Raw genomic sequence first — 11,229 nt, forward strand, 5'->3', positions numbered from 1 at the left:
ATTGTTGTTGTTTAGTGGCTAAGCTGTGTCTGACTCTTTGCAACCCCATGGACTGCAGCACGCCAGGCTTCCCTGTCCTTAAATATCTCCCAAAGTTTGCTCAAACTCACATCCATTGAATTGATGATGCCATCCAACCATCTCATCCTCTGTCGCCCCCTTCTTCCCTTGCCTTCAACCATTCTCAGCATCAGGGCCTTTTCCAATTAGCTGGCTCTTCGCATCAGGTGGCCAAAAGTATTGGAGCTTTAGGAGCAGCCCTTCCAATAAATATTCAGGATTGATTTCCTTTAGGATTGACTGGCTTGATCTCCTTGCTAGAAGGCTGAAGGAGAAGATTCATGTTTGAGATATATTTCTAAAGTATCATGTGAGGGCTCAGGGCTAAGATGTGATTTACGACTGTGTATGAGTCAAATCATCAGAAGTTCCTGGACACAGAATAGAGATATTGAAGATATGGACCAATTTGGAACATCCGTTCAGGTGTGACAAGACACTGAAAAGTAGGATTGTCTTTCCTCATAAAGAACAATTGGTCAGTATCTATCTACCTACCTACCTATCTATCTATCTATCTATCTATCTATCTATTGGTATATCTGAGCTTCCCCAAAAGGGCGTTATAGCTTCCTCTGAGGTATCTGCCAATAAGATGAGAAGATGTGGCTTTCTTCCTGGTCAAATCAGATCTGTTTCACCATTTATCTTACCTCTGGTCAATGTCTCCATATTAGTATCTCATTCATTCTTTGTAGTACTTGTAAACATCACCTCACTTTTCTGATCTTTGCTATCATTTATTTAAGAAGTCAATTACTATGCCTAATGCACTTTGAATATGGCTGTAGAAAAGACAGGGCAAGAGAGTTGTCCATCCTTTGGGGCTTTGTAGAGAAAAGTCATTAAACAAATATTATGCACGTAATCCCATCCTTTGGGGGCTTCGCCAGTGGCACAGAAGTAAAAAATCCACTTCTAATGCAGGAGACATAGGAGATGCAGGTTTGACCCCTGGACAGGAAAGATCTCCTGGAGGAGGGTACGGTAACCTACTCCAGTATTCTTGCCTGAAGCATCTCTTGGACAGAGGAGCTTGGTGGGCTACAGTCCTTGGGTCACAAAGAATTGGACAGGACTGAGCAACTAACACGTCAGTGTGCAAAGATGCTTTATTTTAAAGTCTGCCAATCTTGACAACCTTTTACGAGGGGATGGGGGGGCGGGGGTATTGGAAGAAGAGGATGTTGGTTAGTTGTGGTCCATTTCCAGAAAAGCACTGGAAAACCACCACTCTGCCTGTCTCATTTCAACTCAGTGTTCCCTAAGCTGCAGTGACTAATCAGAGATGCAAATCACATCCTGTGTTTGAGCTGTCCTCACCCTTTCAAAACCCATTTGAAGACTGGTCACTTTTTCTCTGTTGAATGCCTAGAAAATTTTTAGAGAAACAAGTCAGGCAGAGCAGGGAATGCTGTGTATGCACATATTCCCTCTGGCCCAGGTTTCCAGTTCAGCGGGCCAACCCTCACTTGTCATATTGAATCCTTTATTACAACAAAATATTATTTTAAAGCTGCACTAACAGTAATTAGAAGCAATTGAGTTTTATCAACTAACACAAACTGTGGGATTTCGAACTTGGATTTTAGCTGGTATTTTAATGAAGTGTGTGTTAACAACCCCAAATCTTCTGTCAGTCCGGCAGCTGAGTTGCATATACAGACCTTGGATGGAGGGACCATGTGTTAACGCTCAGAGGCGTCAGGCTCATTGCTGGCTCTGCACACCCAAACTTCGCAGAGCTGTCTCTCGGGCCCCTTTTATTTTCTCCTTCTCCAGATGACTGTCTTGACAGTCCCCAAATTGGTTCTTATAAAATCTTGGAATTAAAGATGATGGTTTCCATGTGCACATTTTAATAATAGACATTTACTTTTTATTTTTATTTATTTATCAATGTCTAGTTTCAGCTATAATAAGTATGATTCCTGTTTTTTTTTCAAGTTCCTTGCACACAATTTTATGAGATGGGTAATGTACTGTAATCCATTTTTCCTATCCAGATAAAAAAAAAGAGGGTAATACCAGATCTAGATTATTGGCCTGGGTAATACCTAAATATTATCTAAGTAATATCTAATATCAAAGCAATATCTAATAAGATTTAAGGTTGAGTTTTGCACAACATTTAAAAATATTTTTGCAATGTGCCACATATGCTTAGTCATGTCTGACTCTGCGACCCCATGAACTGTAGCCCACCAGGCTCCTCTGTCCATGGAATTTCCCAGGCAAGAATCCTGGAGTGGGTTGCCATTTCCTACTCCAGGGGATCTTCCCGACCCAGGGATCGAACCCTTGTCTTCTGCAGCTGCTGCACTGACAGGCGGATTCCTTACCACTGAGGAGCTGGTATACTCTAATCAAGCACATTCTTTCCCTCTATTAGTATTGCCTTTCCCAATAATTGTTCCTTCCCCTATAGTTCTGGTATGAGCTTTATTTTTAATTAATTTTTATTGGAGTATATTTGCTTTACAAATTAAATCGAAATAGATATTTCGATGTGAGCAATGATGACTTCAATTTTATCTCAACAGTCTCATTTCAGCTTGAGATGCAAAAAAGACACATGGTCCCGAGTGTTAGAACTTGTTTAGTAAGAGCTGGAAGGTTGAGAAGAGGACAAAAGAAAGAAAGAGAAGGATGCTCCCTAATTTGAAGCTTTTAGTGGAATGCGTATCTGGAGGAAGCAGAGCAGCTTCTTGTTTTGAAAGACAACCTTCTAAATTTTGGCTGAAAGCCTTTTCTTTTTTATAATTAGTTTATTGATTTATTTAGTTTTTGGCTGCTCTGGATCTTTGTTGCTGCAGGTGGGTTTTCTCTAGTTGTGGTGCACAGGCTTCTCTTTGTGGTGGCTTCTCTTGTGGAACGTGGGCTCTAGGCATATAGGCTCGGTAGTTGTGTAACTATGGCATGTGGGATCTTCTCAGACTGGGAATCCAACCCATATTCCCTGCATTGGCAGGCAGATTCTTAACCACTGTGCCCCCAGGGAAGTCCTAAAAGCTTTTTCAGTTGGGCATTTTCAAAGAATAATCAGAAATTTACTGGAAAAGCTCACACAACCATCACCAGGGCGATGCAAGTCATCATGGCAATGCTGAGCCTTTTGTGATGAAAGGAACACTCCTATCAGGACAGAACCTAGATCAGGAAAGAGTAGCTCAGATTTTTATAAGCAGATTTTACCTAATCAGCATACAATTCAAACCAAGGCAGTACTTTTAACTTTGTCCTGACCAATCCCAGGAAATGTATGGAGACAGTAGATGCCATTTGATTAAAGAAGATAAGGCAGCTGTTCACTTTCTCTTGGGTTCTATTTCAGTGAAGGAAGTGACCCCAGGCTTCTCTGATGCCCACCTGAAGCTGCTCACACTTGTGCTTACACAGCCTGCAAGTGTGAGGGCATTCATACCTATGGGGCCTCCCTTGACCAACAAGAAGTGGAATACATGTTCTCCCGTTTCATCATCTGGGCTGGCTGACTGGAGACACATTTCTCCTAGAATTGAAAACCAAAAATCTCTAATAGTGGCCAATGCAGTAACATATCCTTGGGGACTTGCTTCCCTGTCCACTCACTGTAACACATCTTATCCCTGGAATCACATTCTCAGCCTGTGTTAGGCTCTGCTTGCAGGGGACCTTAAGAAACAGTTGGTAGTAGGAGAATTTCTAGAATGCCAACCTGCAGGATGGGGTTTTGAGCTGTATCCCTCACCAATCAGACTATAGCAGAAACCCAGTTGCTGCTTATGCGTGAGTGATGTAACATGTTGCAACATCACAGTGACTGAGACAGTCATGTCTAGTCGATGGAGATGACAAGCAGGCTTATTTAAGGCTGTGGCACTGAAATGTTAGAGGGGCTATGGTACCATAAGGGTGGTGTGAGTTTGTGTGTGTTAAACTAATAGATGCTAGGGAATCAGTGGATTTGCAGCAGTAGCCCACCAGGCTCCTCTGTCCATGGAATTCTCCAGGCAAGAATACTGGAGTGGGTTGCTATTTCCTTCTCCAGTAAGGGTGATGTAGTTGGTGGCATATATTAGCTCCATTAAAAGCTCTGAAAAGAGAAAAATAACAGGCCTTTGTATGAACAACAGAGGGCCTCGATGGTGTTGATTAAGGAGACCCGTGTCTTTTTTAGCCACTGGAGGTCAGATCCAGGATCTAACTGTGAGGGAAACTGAACAGCAAAGAATACTGAAAGCATAGTTTTTAAGAGATGCTTCCATGAAGTGGAGCTCTGTGAAATGCAGAAAGCCAGTGACAACATTTAATCACCTTAGGCATGGTGAATTATCCTAATGGGCAGTGAGGCCAGAGTGGTTGGCAGGACACCAGAACCAAGAGATCTGTGATAATGGCTAACAGTTCATGGCAGATAAAGTAATAGATGCTAGGGAATCAGTGGATTTGAACCAGTGAAGCTAATTGATAACTGGTGATCAAAATTCTGCCATTAGTCTCTATGATGGAAAACTGCAGACTACTGTTGCCAGACCATGGGCATGGGCATTTACATTCTGGGAGGTCTCTTGGCAGCCATCTGTCTTTCCCATGGAAGCATCCCATCTGTAGCTTTTTCCATTTAAAAGTTGAAATCACGAAGGGGAATGTATTTCTTGGGCCCTAATAGCTTGGATGGAGTATGGGTACAAAAGACCCTGAATAGCCAAAACAATCTTGAGAAACAAGAATGCAGCTAGAGGAATCAACCTTCCTGACTTCAGACTGTTCTATAAAGCTACAGTCATCAGGACAGTATGGTACCAACACAAGAACAGAAATACAGTCCAATGGAACAAGATAGAAAGCCCAGAGATAAACTCTAGCACCTATGGGCACCTTATCTTTGACAAAAGAGGCAAGAACATACAAAGGAGAAAAGATAGTCTCTTCAATAAGTGGTGCTGGGAAAATTGGACAGTTGCATGTAATGCAACTGGATGCAAAAGAATGAAATTAGAACACGTCCTAACACCATACACAAAAATAAACTCAAAATGGATTAAAGAACTAAATGCAAGACCAACAAATATAGAACTCTTAGGCATAAACATAGGCAGAACACTCTTTGACATCAATCACAGGAAGATCCTCTATGACCCATCTCCCATAATAATGGAAATAAAAACAAAAATAAACAAATGGGACCTAATTAAGCTTAAAAGCTTTTGAACAGAGAAAGAAACTATAAACAAAGTGAAAAGGCAACTCTCAGAATGGGAGAAAATAATAGCAAATGAAAGAACTGACAAAGGATTAATCTCCAAAATACGTAAGCAGCTCATGCAATCCAATACCAGAAAAACAAACAACCTAATCAAAAAGTGGGCAGAAGACCTAAACAGATATTTCTCCAAAGAAAACATACAGATGGCTAAGAAACACATGAAAAGATGCTCAACATGGCTCATTATTGGAGAAATGCAAATCAAAACCAAAATGGTCAAAAAGGTCATCATCAAAAAATCTATAAACAATAAACAGTGGAGAAGGTGTGGAGAAAAGGGAACCTTCTTACACTGTTGGTGGGAATATAAATTGATATAGTCACTATAGAAAATAGTATGGAGATTACTTTAAAAACAAGGAATAAAACTACTATATGATCCAATAATCCCATTACTGGGCATATATTCTGGAGAAACTATAATTGAAAAAGACACGTACCCCAGTGTTCATCACAGCACTGCTTACAATAGCTAGGACATGGAAGCAACCTAGATGTCCATTGACAGATGAATGGATAAAGAAGCTGTGGTACATAAATACAATGGAATATTACTCAAGCACAAAAAGGAACAAAAGACGGATGAAGCTAGAGCCTGTAATATAGAGTGAAGTACGTCAGAAAGAGAAAAGTATCATATGTTAACACATATATATAGAATCTAGAAAGATAGTACTGATGAACCTACTTGTAGGGCAGCAATGGAGATACAGACAGAGAGAATAGACTTGTGGACACAGTGGGAGAAGGAGAGGGTGGGATGAACTGAGAGTCTTGAAACATATACACTGCCATATGTAAAATTAGATAACCAATGGAAATTTGCCATATGACACGGGGAGCTCAAATCAGGTGCCCCGTGACAACCTAGAGTGGAGGGATGGGGTGGGAGGTAAGAGGGAGGCTCAGGAGGGGACATATGTCCACCTATGGCTGATTCATGTTGATATACAGCAGAAAGCAACACAATATTGTAAAGCAATTACCCTCCAATTAAAAATAAATTTAAATTAAAAATAGAATTAGGATACAAAAAAGAAATGCAGATGGTGACTGCAACCATGAAATTAAAATTGCTCCTTGGAAGAAAAGCTATGGCCAACCTAGACAGCAAATTAAAAAACAGAGGTATTACTTTGCCAACCAAGGTCTGTCTAGTCAATGCTATGGTTTTTGCAGTAGTCATGTATGGATGTGAGAGTTGGACCATAAAGAAAGCTGAGTGCCAAAGAATTGATGCTTTTGAACTGTGGTGTTGGAGAAGACTCTTGAGAGTCCCTTGGACAGCAAGGAGATCCAACCAGTCCATCCTAAAGGAGATCAGTCCTGAATATTCACTGGAAGGACTGATGCTAGAGCTGAAACTCTAATTCTATGGCCACCCAGTGCAAAGAATGGACTCATTGGAAAAGACCCTGATGCTGGGAAAGATTGAGGGCAGGAGGAGAAGGGGACGACAGAGGATGAGATGGTTGGATGGCATCACCGACTCGATGGACATGAGTTTGAGCAAACTTTGGAAGTTGTTGATAGACAGGGAAGCCTGGCATGCTGCAGTCCATGGAGTCACAAAGAGTCGGACATTACTGAGTGACTGAACTGAACTGAACAAAAAAGAAAACAAAAGTTACATAATAGTGATAAACAAAAAAACAAAACAAAACACAAAAAAGAAAGTGGAGAGTGCTGGTTCAGCCACTGTATAGTGTGAGATGATGGCAAAGCAGAGTTAACACTGAAATAAACCCTGGGGAGTTGTTTCAAGGGTGTCTCAATGATTTGGAATGAGGAATTAAAATGGCCCAGACAGCAAAAGGTACAAACAGAAATTTTACCAATTCATGCAAAAAAGATAAAATGCAAATACTTAATAAACTTTGAGAAATATTTAAATTAAAGAACCCCACAGTGGGTGCAGGTTTGATCTCTGGTTGGGGAAATTTAGCATGCTGCATGGTGCAGTCAAAAAAACAATAAAAGAATCCAGCTTTCATTGTTTTTCCTTGGTAAAAAACTCCAAATTTAATGAGTAATGAGACACCATATTTTGATCTATCAATTAGAGTTTTTTAAAAAAGGATTTTAATTGCAGGCAAGGGTTACTCATCTATTACTGATGAGATATAAATTATTACCATACACATATGTAGAAGCTTATGGTATGTATTAAGATCATATGAATGTTCAGATATCTTGCCCTTAATTTCAAATCTAGAAATGTATCTTAAGGCAATCATCTGAAATGTGAATAAAAATTCTTGTGTATCATTTTATAACTTTTATTGAGTGCTTGGGCTTCCCTCATAGGTCAGTCAGTAAAGAATCTGCCTGCAAGGCAGGAGACCCAGGTTTGACTCCTCAGTTGAGAAAATCCCCTGGAGAAGGAAATGGCGATCCACTCCAGTATTCTTGCCTAGAGAATCCCATGGACAGAGGAGCCTGGCGGGTTACAGTATATGGAGTCGCAAAGAGTCGGACACAACTCAGTGATTAACACACTTTATTGATTGCTTACTATGTACCAGGCAAATATAAATACTAATATATTTAGTGTTAGTGACTAACACTAAATGTGTGTGTTAGTCACTCAGTCATGTCTGACTCTTTGTGACCCCATGGACTATAGCCTGCCAGGCTCCTCTGTCCAAGGGATTCTCCAGGCAAGAATACTGGAGTGGGTTACCATTTCCTTCTCCAATTTAATTCAATGTCCACAGCAGAATAATGCTACAGGTGTTTTTATTGTATCCATTTACAAATAATTGAGGCTCAGAGGTTATATTAATTTCCTATATATCTTTTCCCAAATTTGTCTTCCCAAAGCTAGCAAGACACACAGGTTATTGTCTAAGATATGAAAAAATTATGTCCCATACAAACAGTGAAGTATTATGCAGCTGTTTGAAATAATAATTATTAAGAATTTTGGTATTAGGCTAAGTAAAAAAAAACATAAAATATATTTTCAAATATGTAAGTAAAGCATATTTTTAAAGTCCTGGGAGGGATAGATTATACATTATTAGCAGGGTTATTCTGGGTGGTGAAATTTGAGTTATTGTTTTCTGGTATTGGATGATCTTTCTGTACTTCTCACTTTTTTTTTTTTTTGCTATAAACTTGCATAATTTTTACAAGGAAAAAACTTTAAAAATATCCACTAGTTGTGGATATCTTTCATCTAAAAGACAGGATACAGTCTGGAGGTTATTATGTGCAGGCCTGCCATGTGCTAAATTCTCTTTGAAATTACCAAAGCCAGTTTCTGACCTCATCTATCTTTCAAAATCTTTTAAAGCTAAGTCTCTTTCTTTTCTTTCTTTCCTTTCTTCTCTCTCTCTCTTTCTCTTCCTTTCTTTTTGTTCTTTTTTTGTTTGGCTGAGCAGCACAGCCTGTGGGATCTTAGTTTCCTGACCAGGGATCAAACTCACATAGCCTGCAGTGGAGGCTAGGAAACTTAACCACTGGACCACCAGAGAAGTCCCTCTTTCTTTTTCCCTTCCTTCCTCCCTCCTTCTTTCTTTCTCATTCTCCCTCCCTCCCTTCCTTCCTTCTCTCTCTTTCGCCTGTCTTCCTGCCTTTTATTCAACCAGTAAAATTCTCTCATACAGAAACTTCTACTCACCAAATTGTATCACTCATCTAAAATGTAACTTGAGAAAATTCTATCAGATAAAGGGCCCTTTTGAGGAAAAAAAAAAATCTGCCTACAATAGGGATTTAAAACTGAAGTGTCATGTGCAAACGATCTATTGGATTTCAGCACCATCGCAAAAATACATGATTTAAGTAGGATGCCTTTTTTTCCCCCTCTTTTCCCCAGTAGAATTATCACAGCCTTTCACAGAGCACTTCGGAGGCCGTTAACTTCTCCCTCATTTACACACAGCTTCTCTCTCTCTCTGCCGTATTTTGCATCACTTAACCCAGTGGAGTGTTCTCAGACAAAGGCTGCCTGGAAGCTGGGGCCCGCTTGGTGGCCGGCTCTGTGGCATTCATGGTCTGTATTGTTTTTGAAGGCCATCTGCCTGTCATTTGTTTGCTGATTGAGTTAGTACACCTAATAATATTTTTTTATTGGGCTGTGCTAGCCAATGAAAAGGGAATTATACACTCAACAGATGGGTCACAAACCTTTCCACCTTAGTGTAACCACTCCTCCAGTTAGTTAAAAGCCAGCATGAGCGCAGATTATAAGTGGAATAATAGCCTTTTTATAAAAGGTTTTCACAGTGGTTAGTGGTCATGGTGCCAAACATGATGGCATTAGTTTCCCCTCTTTGTTGTCTAGATTCTCCCTGCAAGAACAATCTGAGCGATGAGGGATGCGGAAGCGAAGAGCAGAAAACCAGCTGAGAATCGTGAGGACCAGAGTGCAGACCATATACAGAAGGATCACATTAGCTCACTATCACTTGTGTTATCGGTAAATAAGGCACAGCGTGTGTCCCAAGAGGGGCTGCGTGCTCTGGCCCTGCCTTTACTTGGGTGGGTGCAGCAAACTCTATCACAAAAGGAAGCCCAAATAGCCTTATTTTTTGTACAAGTGCGTGCTAAGTCACTTCAGTTGTATCCGACTCTTTGTGACCCTATGGACCACAGCCTGCCAGGCTCCTCTGTCCATGGGATTTGAATACTGGAGTGGGTAGACTTTCCTTTCTCCAGGGGATCTTCCCAACCTAGGGACTGAACCTGCATCCCTCATGTCGCCTGTATTGCAGGAGGGTTCTTTAACACTAGCACCACCAGGGAAGCCCTACTTTTTTTTTTTTTTAATACAAGTACAACAATGGAGAAACTGAGGCTCACCAGCCCTGGACATCATGTAAATAAACAACAAAATCCATATCTCCATCGCTTGACAATGATCCTCCCTTAGACAACATCCTGCCCTTGGAAACTGTTCCTCCTGAGTTCACATCACAAGCTCACATCATATTGGCCCTAAAGAGGGAGTGAACCTCGCTGGCTCAGACGCTATTAAGTCAATTGGAGGTGTGTTCAAAGAGTATGAGAGCAAGTCTCTTCAGGAAGAATCATGATGCAAAGGATTATTTTACTTGTGTTTGAACAAGAAAGTTGCCTCTCCCACCGTAACTACAGTGACAGACTTTTCAGTTTTGCAGGGATAGACTTCATTTTTGAATACTTGTAATTACGCTTCTCTAGTGGCTCAGTGGTAAAGAATCCACCTGTCACTGTAGGAGGCATGGGTTCGATTCCTGGGTCAGGAAGATCCCCTGGAGAAGGGAATGGCAATCCACTCCAGTATTCTTGCCAGGAGAATCCCATGGACAGAGGAGCCTGGCGGGCTTCAGTCTACAGGGTCACAAAGAGTCAGACACAACTCAGTGATTAAACAATAACGACAATATGGGAGAAATTATGTATTGTAAAGACCTGACTTATTTTCTTTTAGAAACAGATTCTGCTTTAGTGCATCAAATAAAACAAAACTGGAGAGTACATTGAGCACTTTGTGAATCACTCTTTTAATTGTGCATGTGAATTACTAGCTCATTTTCTCCCCATAGTTTTCTTTGCCTCATCCTAACTTCAAACTGCAAATGGATTCTTAGCAGTATATTGGAATGGCCAAAAGTTCATTTGGGCCTTTCCATATCATCTTCTGGAAAAATCCAAATGAACTTTTTGGCCAACATAATCCTTGCTTTGATTTTGGTATAAGGAGATCCTGTGTGTTCCTGAGGGTGGTGGGTGAAGTGATGGCTGAGTGAATATGGATGGGAAAAGATTTGGGGCGGGGGATGGAATCACTGGGCCCAGGAACAGGAAGAAGAAAAACCAGGTATTGCTAAGAACCTCTCCTCCTTCAAAATCAATGGTCTTTTCCTTTTTTCAAGTTGATGAACACCAGCAAGATGTTTTAATATGACTCGCTGGCTTTGCTCGATGTTCTA

The sequence above is a fragment of the Cervus elaphus genome, chromosome 6 (genome assembly GCF_910594005.1).
Source record: "Cervus elaphus chromosome 6, mCerEla1.1, whole genome shotgun sequence".
Classification (NCBI taxonomy): Eukaryota; Metazoa; Chordata; class Mammalia; order Artiodactyla; family Cervidae; genus Cervus; species Cervus elaphus.